The following is a 14,809-nucleotide window of genomic DNA, read 5'->3' as shown; positions in this document are numbered from 1 at the left end:
ACAGCCCCATCATTTACAGTTTTTGTTTTTTACAATCGCTAACATCCTTTTGTCCAATCTGTTGTCACATTTTCAAAACTCTAAACACAATTAGCACAACATCTGTCTGTTGTGGACCATATCATCAACACAATTCATGTTGTTTTCACAGAATATTCAGTCAATTAACACGTTTCTAAAATGCTTACATTTTCTTTACATACAAGCTTACCCAATACCAAAATTATGGATCTTTCTTGTCTTATTTACAAATGCTTGCACACAGCATGCCAGAAATGAACGTCATTTATGTAGACGAGGCAGGGTTTAACCTGGGAGAAACACGTCGGCGGGGAAGAAACGTCATTTATGTAGACGAGGCAGGGTTTAACCTGGGAGAAACACGACGGCGGGGAAGAAACGTCATTTATGTAGACGAGGCAGGGTTTAACCTGGGAGAAACACGTCGGCGGGGAAGAAACGTCATTTATGTAGACGAGGCAGGGTTTAACCTGGGAGAAACACGTCGGCGGGGAAGAAACGTCATTTATGTAGACGAGGCAGGGTTTAACCTGGGAGAAACACGTCGGCGGGGATGAAACGTCATTTATGTAGACGAGGCAGGGTTTAACCTGGGAAAAACACGTCTGCGGGGAAGAAACGTCATTTATGTAGACGAGGCTGGGTTTAACCTGGGAGAAACACTTCGGCGGGGAAGAAATGTCATTTATGTAGACGATGCAGGGTTTAACCTGGGAGAAACACGTCGGCGGGGAAGAAACGTCATTTATGTAGACGAGGCAGGGTTTAACCTGGGAGAAACACGTCGGCGGGGAAGAAACGTCATTTATGTAGACGAGGCAGGGTTTAACCTGGGAAAAACACGTCGGCGGGGAAGAAACGTCATTTATGTAGACGAGGCAGGGTTTAACCTGGGAGAAACACTTCGGCGGGGAAGAAACGTCATTTATGTAGACGAGGCAGGGTTTAACCTGGGAAAAACACGTCGGTGGGGAAGAAACGTCATTTATGTAGACGAGGCTGGGTTTAACCTGGGAGAAACACGTCGGCGGGGAAGAAACGTCATTTATGTAGACGAGGCAGGGTTTAACCTGGGAGAAACACGTCGGCGGGGAAGAAACGTCATTTATGTAGACGAGGCAGGGTTTAACCTGGGAGAAACACGTCGGTGGGGAAGAAACGTAATTTATGTAGACGAGGCAGGGTTTAACCTGGGAAAAACACGTTTGCGGGTAAGAAACGTCATTTATGTAGACGAGGCAGGGTTTAACCTGGGAGAAACACGTCGGCGGGGAAGAAACGTCATTTATGTAGACGAGGCAGGGTTTAACCTGGGAGAAACACGTCGGCGGGGAAGAAACGTAATTTATGTAGACGAGGCAGGGTTTAACCTGGGAAAAACACGTCGGCGGGGAAGAAACGTCATTTATGTAGACGAGGCAGGGTTTAACCTGGGAGAAACACTTCGGCGGGGAAGAAACGTCATTTATGTAGACGAGGCAGGGTTTAACCTGGGAGAAACACGTCGGCGGGGAAGAAACGTCATTTATGTAGACGAGGCAGGGTTTAACCTGGGAGAAACACGTCGGCGGGGAAGAAACGTCATTTATGTAGACGAGGCAGGGTTTAACCTGGGAGAAACACGTCGGCGGGGAAGAAACGTCATTTATGTAGACGAGGCAGGGTTTAACCTGGGAGAAACACGTCGGCGGGGAAGAAACGTCATTTATGTAGACGAGGCAGGGTTTAACCTGGGAGAAACACGTCTGCGGGGAAGAAACGTCATTTATGTAGACGAGGCAGGGTTTAACCTGGGAGAAACACGTCGGCGGGGAAGAAACGTCATTTATGTAGACGAGGCAGGGTTTAACCTGGGAGAAACACGTCTGCGGGGAAGAAACGTCATTTATGTAGACGAGGCAGGGTTTAACCTGGGAGAAACACGTCGGCGGGGAAGAAACGTCATTTATGTAGACGAGGCAGGGTTTAACCTGGGAGAAACACGTCTGCGGGGAAGAAACGTCATTTATGTAGACGAGGCAGGGTTTAACCTGGGAGAAACACGTTTGCGGGTAAGAAACGTCATTTATGTAGACGAGGCAGGGTTTAACCTGGGAAAAACACGTTTGCGGGTAAGAAACGTCATCGGGAAAAGGAACACCGTTGATGTGCCGGGTCAGAGAGGAGCTAATATCACAATGTGTCCTGCAGTCTAGAGTGCTGGTTTGGTCCTGCAGAAATGCCAGATTGGTCCCTACAACACTGAGCGCCTTCTTATGTTTTTAGATGACCTCCACAAACAACTGGTGCCAAAAGCAGAAAGGGAACATGTGGAAGGAAACATTGAGGAATTATTTTCTGCCTGGAGGTGGAAAGTGTATGATCAACGGCCACATGACCGTGATCTTGCAGAGTTACTCCACCTCAAGAATTGCATTTGGTGAAAGGCTCGGCACACACATACTCATTCAAGCAAATGAGAAATAAGTGCACTCAGGCTATCCCGAAGGCCAATGTTAGTTACTTTAAGGAGCAGTTCTCTCTCTGTGGGTCTAGCCCCAAGAAGTTCTGGAGAACGGTTAAAGACCTGGAGAATAAACCCTCCTCCTCACAGCTGCCCATGTCCCTTAATGCTGATGATGTGGTTGTTACTGACAGTAAGCACATGACTGAGCTCTTTAATCACCACTTCATTAATTCGGGATTCCTATTTGACTCAGCCATGTCTCCTTGCCTGTCCAACATTTCCTCATCTTCCACCTCTTCTATTGCGACTATCCCCAATGCTTCTCCCTCTTTTTCCCCTTCCCTGCAAAAAAGTTTATCCCTGCAGGCAGTCACTGAGTCCGAGGTGCTAAAGGAGCTCCTGAAACTTGACCCCCAAAAAACATCTCGGTCAGCTGGTTTAGACGATTTCATATTTAAGGTTGCTACCCCTATCATCGACAAGCCTGTCTCACCTTTCTGGGGAGGTTCCCCTTGCTTGGAAGGCAGCCACGGTTCATTCTTTATTTAAAGGGAGAGATCAAGCTGATCGTAACTGTTATAGGCCTATTTCTATTTTGCCCTGTTTATCAAAAGTGTTGGAAAAACTTGTCAATAATCAACTGACTGACTTTCTTGATGTCTATAGTATTCTCTCTGGTATGCAATCTGGTTTCCGCTCAGGTTATGGATGTATCACTGCAACATTAAAGGTCCTCAATCATGCCACCATTGCCCTTGATTCTAAGCAATGTTGTACTGCTATTTTTATTGACTTGGCCAAAGCTTTGATACAGTAGACCATTCCATTCTTGTGGGCCGGCTAAGGAGTATTGGTGTCTCTGAGGGGTCTTTGGCCTGGTTTGCTAACTATCTCTCTCAAAGAGTGCAGTGTATATTTATGCTGCATTAGTTTATGTGTCGGGGGCTAGGGTCAGTTTGTTATATCTGGAGTACTTCTGTCTTATCCGGTGTCCTGTGTGAATTTAAGCATGCTCTCTCTAATTCTCTCTTTCTTTCGGAGGACCTGAGCCCTAGGACCATGCCTCAGGACGACCTGACATGATGACTCCTTGCTGTCCCCAGTCCACCTGGCCGTGCTGCTGCTCCAGTTTCAACTGTTCTGCCTGCGGCTATGGAACCCTAACCTGTTCACCGGACGTGCTACCTGTCCCAGACCTGCTGTTTTCAACTCTCTAGAGACCGCAGGAGCGGTAGAGATACTCTTAATGATCGGCTATGAAAAGCCAACTGACATTTACTCCTGAGGTGCTGCACCCTCTACAACTACTGTGATTATTATTATTTGACCATGCTGGTCATTTATGAACATTTGAACATCTTGGCCATGTTCTGTTATAATCTCCACCCGGCACAGCCAGAAGAGGACTGGCCACCCCTCATAGCCTGGTTCCTCTCTAGGTTTCTTCCTAGGTTTTGGCCTTTCTAGGGAGTTTTTCCCTAGCCACCGTGCTTCTACACCTGCATTGCTTGCTGTTTGGGGTTTTAGGCTGGGTTTCTGTACAGCACTTTGAGATATCAGCTGATGTACGAAGGGCTATATAAATACATTTGATTTGATTTGTATAGTGTCAGAAAATCTGCTGTCTCAGCCACTGTCTGTCACCAAGGGAGTACCCCAAGGCTCAATCCTAGGCCCCACGCTCTTCTCAATTTACATCAACAACATAGCTCAGGCAGTAGGAAGCTCTCTCATCCATTTATATGCAGATGATACAGTCTTATACTCAGCTGGCCCCTCCCCGGATTTTGTGTTAAATGCTCTACAACAAAGCTTTCTTAGTGTCCAACAAGATTTCTCCAACATTAACCTGGTTCTGAACACCTCCAAACAAAGGTAATGTGGTTTGGTAAGAAGATTGCCCGTCTCCCCACAGGTGTGATTACTACCTCTGAGGGTTTAGAGCTTGAGGTAGTCACCTCATACACGTACTTGGGAGTATGGCTAGACGGTACATTGTCCTTCTCTCAGCACATATCAAAGCTGCAGACTCAAGTTCAATCTAGACTTGGTTTCCTCTATCGTAATCACTCATCTTTCACCCCAGCTGCCAAACTAACCCTGATTCAGATGACCATCCTACCCATGCTAGATTACGGAGACATCATTTATAGATCGGCAGGTAAGTGTGCTCTCGAGTGGCTAGATGTGCTTTACCATTCGGCCATCAGATTTGCCCCTAAGGCTCCTTATAGGACACATCACTGCACTCTATACTCCTCTGTAAACTGGTCATCTCTGTATACCCGTCGCAAGACCCACTGGTTGATGCTTATTTATAAAACCCTCTTAGGCCTCACTCCCCCCTATCTGAGATATCTACTGCAGCCCTCATCCTCCACATACAACAGCCGTTCTGCCAGTCACATTCTGTTAAAGGTCCCTAAAGCATACACATCCCTGTGTTGCTCGTCTTTTCAGTTCGCTGCAGCTAGCGACTGGAGCGAGCTGCAACAAACACTCAAACTGGACAGTTTTATCTCAATCTCTTCATTCAAAGACTCAATCATGGACACTCTTACTGACAGTTGTGGCTGCTTTGCGTGATGTATTGTTGTCTCTACCTTCTTGCCCTTTGTGCTGTTGTCTGTGCCCAATAACATTTGTACCATGTTTTGTGCTGCTACCATGTTGTGTTGTCATGTTTTGTTGTTACCATGCTGTGTTGTCATGTCTTGCTGCCTTGCTATGTTGTTGTCTTAGGGCTCTCTTTGTGTAGTGTTGTGTTGTCTCTCTTGTCGTGATGTGTGTTTTGTCCTATATTTATATTTTATTTTTATTTTTTAAATCCCAGCCCCCATCCCCGTAGGTGGCCTTTTGCCTTTTGGTTGGCCGTCATTGTAAATAAGAATTTGTTCTTAACTGACTTGCCTAGTTAAATAAAGGTTAAATAAAAAATTACAAATTGAAATGACCAAATGTCCCTCCTGGATGCAATGGATGCCGGCTGCAGAGACATCTCAGCTGAAGACTGCCAGGGGTGGATAAGGCATGCAAAGCGTTTCTATCCAAGGTGCATAGCGAGAGATGACATATGAGGTGATGTGGACGAGAACATGTGGCCAAATGCTGATGATCGTATAGATTAGAACAGGACTGGGCATTTTAGTGTTTTTTCCCTTCTGTGCCTTTTTTACTGTAATTGTGTTTTATTTGTACACATTTGGAACCAACGGTCATGTATGTTGGATTTCTTGTTGATCACTGGCAGCAATTTCATGTTGCTAATAAAGCTTTTACTGCAGCAATTCTGTCACTTACTTTTTCTTCTACTTTACATTCTATGAAGTAACGATGACTCATTCACTTTTAGATAGTATGTTGCCAAAAATGCACACATTCGATCCTCAACCAAAAAATGTAGAGTGGTTTACAGTAAGAGGAAACTGAATTATAAAAACAATAGATTTCATATTGTCTATTGTCTGCAAGTAGAACTGAAACATGAAAAGCGATGCAGTTTTTGTAATGCCATCAACTGTTAGTATTTTGAAAGTCATTGTGTTATGATTGACTATACGCTCCTCTTGGATAGAAAACATGAGCTAGTGTTTTGACAGAATGATTAGATACTGTATTGAGTCGGGTTTGCCGTGCTTTGATAGAGTTAGTGTATGTACAGCAGAGAACGCTTTTTTTGCATTTTGAAATGTAGAGTTGGTATTTAATGAAAAAAATGTTTTTTGAGCAGAAAATGTACTATTTGGCTAATTGTGTGATGCAGGTGTGTTGCCGTGTTAAGAGTTTAGAAAAATAATCTTAAGTATAGGTAAACGCTTGTTAGCAATTGTAAAAAACTTTAAAAACACTTGCATTCCAAACATACACAACAAACACTGAACTACAGAGTTCTTAAAGCTACATTACATCCACAGCTGCCGCCACAATTCGTGTGTCCCTGAGTCTGCGTGTGTGCCTGCATATGTGTGCGCAAGTGAGTGTGTTCGAGTGTGTGTGCGTGCCTTCCTGCCTGCGTGTGTGTTTAAGTGATTGCGTGTGTGTGTTTAAGTGATTGCGTGTGTGTGTTTAAGTGATTGCGTGTGTGTGTTTAAGTGATTGCGTGTGTGTGTTTAAGTGATTGCGTGTGTGTGTTTAAGTGATTGCGTGTGTGTGTTTAAGTGATTGCGTGTGTGTGTTTAAGTGATTGTGTGTGTGTGTGTTTAAGTGATTGTGTGTGTGTGTGTTTAAGTGATTGTGTGTGTGTGTGTTTAAGTGATTGTGTGTGTGTGTGTGTGTTTAAGTGATTGTGTGTGTGTGTGTTTAAGTGATTGTGTGTGTGTGTTTAAGTGATTGTGTGTGTGTGTTTAAGTGATTGTGTGTGTCCGTTTGCATCTCTTTCACAAAGTTTGTGCCAAACTCAACCCCGGATAAATGATGCTTCAAATGAACTGTTTAGCAGGAAGATAAACTGTGCATTAGTCATCTATAAAGGAGACATGTTTAGATGACTAGTGCAGGGTACATTTCTAACAGTAGAGGTTGGGACTGTGTTCAGGCTCACTGATACGTCTTCTAAATCTATGTTGAGTAAACTTTTGTTTCACTAAAGGAACATGTTCGGCACAGCACAATGTTCATCTGGAAAATAACCAGTATGACTGCATTTTGACCACTCGATATACTTACAGCAGAGTTTCTGAATGACCTCCAGGATCTCACATTCCTGAGACAGGAAAATAAATTCATTACAGGGAGATTTAGGAGAATCTTGTGACTGTCCATTTCCATGTGTGTGTGTGTGTGTGTGTGTGTGTGTGTGTGTGTGTGTGTGTGTGTGTGTGTGTGTGTGTGTGTGTGTGTGTGTGTGTGTGTGTGTGTGTGTGTGTGTGTGTGTGTGTGTGTGTGTGTGTGTGTGTGTGTGTGTGTGCGCGTGCATACATGTGTGTGTGTGTCTGTGACTGTTATGTACGGGAGTGAAATATACACAGTTGTCATTCAGGGTAAGCAGTGTTGACTGCTGACCTGTTTGACACAAATCACGAAGACAAAGTTTAATACACACCCACTGTGACTGAGGAACAGAGAGGTCACTTTTTTACCTCTGACCAAACTCATCAAACCAGCCCACCCCACACTCGCCCATCCCTACGAGCTCCAAGCCCCAACCTTCCTCAACTCTTATTCCTGCACTCCCCCATTACACACACACAGTGATGAAAAGTGTGTTGGACTTTGGCTCCTTCCCATCACCCACAATTGCTCCATTATTTAAGAGTTACTCACGTCTGCCCCCGGATGGCCGACTGGGCCTGGTGATCCCTGTAGGGAAGGACAGGAAGCCATGAGCCAGATAGCAGATTTTCGTTGGTACTACTTAACATATTCATACAGCATAGGTCATAATAAAAGTCGAAAAAAATATGTTAACTATGTATTCAGAGCTGTGGTTCCGTAATATTTACTGTGAACTCAACGTTGTTGTGGAACTTACATTCTCTCCTGTGAGACCAGGGTATCCTTTTGGCCCCTGGAGGCCTCCCCGACCTGGCTGGTCGTTCTGTGGAATCAATATGGAAGGAGTATGAATGAGCAAACAGGTATTAGCTATGCTAGGCTAGGCCATTTATACCATACAGAGATTACAATGCACCTGGTTTGGCCCTTTGGTGGCAGTGGACAGTGCTGAACTCTTTGATCTAAGGTCAACTTACATCATCACCGCGATCACCTGGCAGGCCGACATCACCCTTCAGCCCTGTGAATCCCCTGATGCCCTATGAGAGAGAGAGACAGAGAGAGAGAGAAAGAGAAAGAGAAAGAGAAAGAGAGAGAGAGAGAGAGAGAGAGACAGACAGACAGACAGACAGAGACCAGAGACAGAGACAGAGACAGACAGAGAGAGACCAGAGACAGAGACAGACAGAGAGAGACCAGAGACAGAGACAGACAGAGAGAGACCAGAGACAGAGACAGACAGAGAGAGACCAGAGACAGACAGAGAGAGACCAGAGACAGAGACAGACAGAGAGAGACAGAGACAGACAGAGACAGAGAGAGACCAGAGACAGAGACAGAGAGAGACAGAGACAGACAGAGACAGAGAGAGACCAGAGACAGAGACAGAGAGAGACAGAGACAGAGAGAGACAGAGGCAGACAGAGACAGAGAGAGAGATGGTTAGTGGTAAGAAGTTGCTGAGAACTCCTTGAGAACTTCCACTAAAATTCTCAGGAAAGTCCCAGCTCATCAATAATCACATTATGAAAAATCAAAACAAATTTTCCCTTTGTAAGAGGCATCAGTTTTCATGCTGTGCATTTTGTTTTTACTCTCTCTCGCTCTCATTTCCTTTCCTTTCATTTCTTTCCTGAGAATTTTAGTGGAAGTTCTCAAGGAGTTCTCAGCAACTTCTTACCACTAACCATCTCTCTCTCTGTCTCTGTCTGTCTCTGTCTCTGGTCTCTCTCTGTCTGTCTCTGTCTCTGTCTCTGGTCTCTGTCTGTCTCTGTGGTAGGCTTTGATTGGCTTTGTGATCACAAGAACGGTGAGCAAAAATCCCAGAACCACACGGGGGGACCTAGTGAATGACCTGCAGAGAGCTGGGACCAAAGTAACAAAGCTTACCATCAGTAACACACTACGCCGCCAGGGACTCAAATCCTGCAGTGCCAGACGTGTCCCCGTGCTTAAGCCAGTACATGTCCAGGCCCGTCTGAAGTTTGCTAGAGAGCATTTGGATGATCCAGAAGAAGATTGGGAGAATGTCATATGGTCAGATGAAACCAAAATAGAACTTTTTGGTAAAAACTCAACTCGTCGTGTTTGGAGGACAAAGAATGCTGAGTTGCATCCAAAGAACACCATACCTACTGTGAAGCATGGGGGTGGAAACATCATGCTTTGGGGCTGTTTTTCTGCAAAGGGACCAGGACGACTGATCCGTGTAAAGGAAAGAATGAATGGGGCCATGTATCGTGAGATTTTGAGTGAAAACCTCCTTCCATCAGCAAGGGCATTGAAGATGAAACGTGGCTGGGTCTTTCAGCATGACAATGATCCCAAACACACCGCCCGGGCAACGAAGGAGTGGCTTCGTAAGAAGCATTTCAAGGTCCTGGAGTGGCCTAGCCAGTCTCCAGATCTCAACCCCATAGAAAATCTTTGGAGGGAGTTGAAAGTCCGTGTTGCCCAGCAACAGCCCCAAAACATCACTGCTCTAGAGGAGATCTGCATGGAGGAATGGGCCAAAATACCAGCAACAGTGCGTGAAAACCTTGTGAAGACTTACAGAAAACGTTTGTCCTCTGTCATTGCCAACAAAGGGTATATAACAAAGTATTGAGATAAACTTTTGTTATTGACCAAATACTTATTTTCCACCATAATTTTCAAATAAATTCATTAAAAATCCTACAATGTGATTTTCTGGATTTTTTTTTCTCATTTTGTCTGTCATAGTTGAAGTGTACCTATGATGACAATTACAGGCCTCTCTCATCTTTTTAAGTGGGAGAACTTGCACAATTGGTGGCTGACTAAATACTTTTTTGCCCCACTGTACGTTGGTGATGCTAAGAAAATAGTGGATTTTCATGACTTCAGAGTTATAAGGAAGTTCTCGTTTCTTCAATAAAAGCAGATATGGCACACAGCACATTCAATATAAATGTAGTTTAATTGATTGCCAAAGAATATTAAACAAAATAGCTACAAGCCTAATACAAGTGACCACAAGGCAATGACAAAAACGTGTTCGTGCGAAGGTGCAAGACTTCATCACCAAGCACTGCATGTGCGCTGTCCGGTGCTGAAGTCTTTCAGCAATAACAACACAATACATCCAAAATGCAACAACAACAAGAAGTGCATTTATTCCATATGCATAATCAGACAACTGTGTATTGGTAATAATGTTTCGGATGAAATGGCTATCACAACGTCAGAAATGATACTAATAATATCCAAAGTGCAGCCACAACAAGAAGTGCACACATGGTGTAAAACGAGCTGGCTATCATCACAATCTTAGCGATTATATTTAAATTGCAAAAATACTTGTAGGCCGACTGGCCGACAATATGCATGTGTCTGTCTTCTAGTTCCATCCAGATCCAGATCAGCGTGATTGAATCATGTTCCCACCACCGAACATGTTCCCACCACCGAACAGGCGCGCTCTGTCAATTAAAAGGCCTTTCAGTTACTCACCAAGTGTTGTTTTATAGAAAAACGATGCGTCTGTTGTTGTGGTTTAGTGCAAATGAGTGTATAATCTTCTGGACATACAGGGCCTTGGTTCTTTCTGCGTGTATGGACAGGCAGTCAAGGTTGCTGAGTCGAGGGTTTGCCATTTTGTTTCTCATGTAGGTTTTTACACGCTGCATGCAGGAAAAACTGCGCTCACATGACGCGGAGGTTACTGGCAGTGTGACAGATATGCGTACAATTTTATAGATGTCCACGAAGGAGTCTTTGAAGGGTTTAAGCATGGACAGGAACTCCAGTGTGCTGCTAATTGTCTCGCCATGTTCTTTTCTTCTTTCCAAGAGCCGGCACACTTGGTGCACCTCCGCCAGCAGATTGTCCTCTCTGATTCCATAGTGCTGTGCCATGAGCACAAGGCTCTCCTTTTGAAGGAATCCGGCAAGCTTGGGGTTGAGGGCTGACATTCCCATGAGAACTGTACCTGCTTCTGTGGAAAAGCGTTGGGTCTTTTCGTTCACCAGGCGGTCAATGACAGGGTAGAATGAGGACGTTCGGAGTTAATCCGGAGAGGACATGGATGGATGTTCGGTTTGAATTGGTGCTTCAGCTATAAAGTCCTGTAGATGGCGAGGATGTTGGGATTGTCTCTTCTCTTGTGGGGGCGGCGGTTGTACGGCGAGATCGACCTTTGCGCACAGGGCCTCTGCCTTGCTCCATATGGCTCTCCAAGAGTCCTCCGTGCGCTTTTCTTTTATACTTGTGATGACAGAGTGTGCGAGGTCAGTGGCAGTCTCAGGCAAAAGATCAGGGGACTGTAGAGTGTCAGACATGAACTTTGCTGTGCGGAACAGATCCTCAAACAGGATAAGGTGGAAGATGAATTCAGAATCAATGGGTGTGAGTAGTGACCGCGTCTCAGTCGATCTGTGGGAATTTGGCTGCGACTTAATGTCCTTTAAGGTTGCAATGATGGCTGGGAGGGTTTTTTGCACAGCGAGTAGTACTGGCAGGACCATCGCGTATTAGACAGTTTCTTGAGTTTAATGGGCTGCTGTGAAGGCTGAAGTTCCCTTTGCTTCATAATGAAATGGGCATGGACAAATGAGCCTGAGAAAAACTTTACGTATTTACCTCATTGGTTGGATATTTAACAATTATTTACTTAACAAACAGTAAGGTATTTCTGTCCTGCTAATGCTGTGTTTTATGGTCTCCATTCTAGCACCCTGCAGCTAATCTGGCCTTATGGTTTGACTAGAAATAGCTTGAGCTGATAATTGATGGATATCTCAGTGATCAAAACCAACAGCCACATTCCATTCTATGATTAGTGGTGCATATTAGACATATGTCTCTGGTCTGATTGAGCCTGCATTCCATAGACAATATATGATGTATGTTTAGCCGGGATAGAGATGGCCTGGAGGAGCAGGACAAAGGCCTCAGTATTCCTAAGTATCCTGGCATCTGGGAAACTAAGACAAGGTGGGGTTAAAACAACACCAGAGGCAGATGACCAGGAGATGAACCCAGAGTGACTTAGGATGGCCCTTAGTCTGAATGGGAAGGGTGGAGCCAGCCATGACAGCATTTTTAGGTCTATTATATATACAACTCTGCATTTCTGTGAAGGTTAAGCCTCGGCAACACAACTTAGGGTGTGCGGTCGACGGTTTCATTATTGCAATAATTAATCGATGTTGAATAAAGATGATTGTTTGAATAATTGTCCAAGTCTCTCTCAGTGCTGAGATTTCCACGACAAGGGCCATGCCTGCTCTTTGAAACTTTGACTAAAAAGTTTTCAACACAGCTCGAGAAATTGGAGAGATGTTTCACTTTATACATATGCCAGAGTCACTGCTTCCTCAAAGACACCTATACTGGTCTGGCTGTTGATAAAAGCCAAGGTGTTGTTTGGATGTCAATGGCTAGTGGTGCAATTCAAGTTTATTGGTCCAGACAAGGAGTTGGAACCAGTACAGGTAATAGAACCGAAAACACTTTCATGGAACAGAAACGGAACCGGGAGTGAAAGTGATCAGTACTGTTCCAGAACATAATTGTTATTTTAAAAGCATGGGAATCGGTTTATAACGTTATTTTACGTTCCCGGCATTTTTTTTTCTAGTCCCACAAATGCAAAGTCCTCCCTCTGTCACTCAGAAACTTCTTCCAGTGTCTACTTGCAAGCTGAAAATCTTTACCAGTGTGTGTGTGTTTAGGCTACTGTAGCCCCTCCCCCCTCCAAAGCATAGGCTACTGTAGCCCCTCCTCCCTACAAAGCATAGGCTACTGTAGCCCTCCCCCCTCCAAAGTATAGGCTACTGTAGCCCCTCCCCCCTACAAAGCATAGGCTACTGTAGCCCCTCCCCCCTACAAAGCATAGGCTACTGTAGCCCCTCCCCCCTCCAAAGCATAGGTTACTGTAGCCCCTCCCCCTCCAAAGCGTAGGCTACTGTAGCCCTTCACCCCCCAACGCATAGGCTACTGTGTTGACGTTACCATAGACTACTGTATTGACGTTACCCTAGGCTACTGTACTGACGTTACCATAGGATACTGTACTGACGTTACCATAGGATACTGTACTGACGTTACCATAGGATACTGTACTGACGTTACCATAGGATACTGTACCCCCGTTACAAGCATGATTCAGAAGATAGGGAGAGAGATTTAATTAGCTGGAGAATAATTAACTTTTACAATACTAGTTAAGAATTCTATAGGCCTAGTTATCACGTTTCACATTGGATATGTTAACTACAAAAAGGAAACGTGTTTTTAATTCTGCTGCCGCTCTGCACACACAAGCTTGTTAGCTCAAAGGACATTCAAAGTTCCTCCATAGAAGCTCCTCTTCATAGGTAGAATTCTGTGGACCTAATTCAGATAACTCATGTCATAACAAGATGCCCAGCGCTTCAAGCCTCCTCCTCAACCTTCTCTCGCTCTCTCGCCACCTGCAAAATTTCAGTCGCCATAGGCTACACTTGTCTGTCCATCACGCATGTAAACAACTCGTTTTCATACTCTATCCGCACTGATTGACAAAGTCATCTACTGAGCTAAACTGGTTCATATCTTTATTTTTCTGGACGTAACAGTGGAATGGAACAAAAAGAATAGTGTTTCTGTTCAGAACGAAACAATTGGATAATAATTTGGTTCCAAACCCTGATCCAGACAAAAGTTTTAAAAAAAGAATAATTGGGATTCAGCTTTACCTGATGTGAACTTAACCTTATAGAATTACTGTCACTTTTGTGGGCCCAACGTAAGGCTACAACACTATGAAGGATTCAGGGAAATTAGGCATTAGACTTTTAGCTTCCCTGTCAGTGACAGACAGCCCTAACTGGCAGCAGATTGTTCTGACTGTCAGCTTTAAGACAGACAGACAGACAGACAGACAGACAGACAGACAGACAGACAGACAGACAGACAGACAGACAGACAGACAGACAGACAGACAGACAGACAGACAGACAGACAGACAGACAGACAGACAGACAGACAGACAGACAGACAGACAGACAGACAGACAGACAGACAGACAGACAGACAGACAGACAGACAGACCGGCAGGTCCTCTCAGACCAGGGTATCCAGACAGACAGACAGACAGACATTTAAACCTGCAGGTCCTCTCAGACCTGGGTATCCAGATAGACAGAAAGATAGGCAGACAGACAGACCTTTAAACCTGCAGGTCCTCTCAGACCCGGGTATCCCTGTAAGAAGATGAAAGAAAAATCTGAAATAGGCAAATGGGGTCCATGGACATTTGGTCCAAACAATGTTGATAAATCATACTTGTAACTAAGAATAAAAGAATACAGACCTGGAACCCTGTATATCCAGGTTGGCCTTCTCCCTGTGTTCCATCATCACCCTGAAGAGAGAATCATATTGTGTATTGTGTAATATTGTGTATTCAGAATATTAGCCTCATGATAAATCAGATAACCTCTTCAATACAAACGTTCTGTTCTTCCATACGCCAGAAGTCACTAACCCTTTTCCCAATGGGCCCTGCATCTCCCGGTGCTCCTGGAGGCCCCCTGGGGCCCTTAACACCCTGGGGGAAGAGACCCTGGTCAAAACATGTATTGTAGTTTGCATGTGTTACCACGTGGTATAGCTGTGTCATCA

Source organism: Salvelinus alpinus, chromosome 4, assembly GCF_045679555.1.
Source record: "Salvelinus alpinus chromosome 4, SLU_Salpinus.1, whole genome shotgun sequence".
NCBI classification, from domain to species: domain Eukaryota; kingdom Metazoa; phylum Chordata; class Actinopteri; order Salmoniformes; family Salmonidae; genus Salvelinus; species Salvelinus alpinus.
This window is presented reverse-complemented; position numbering follows the sequence as displayed.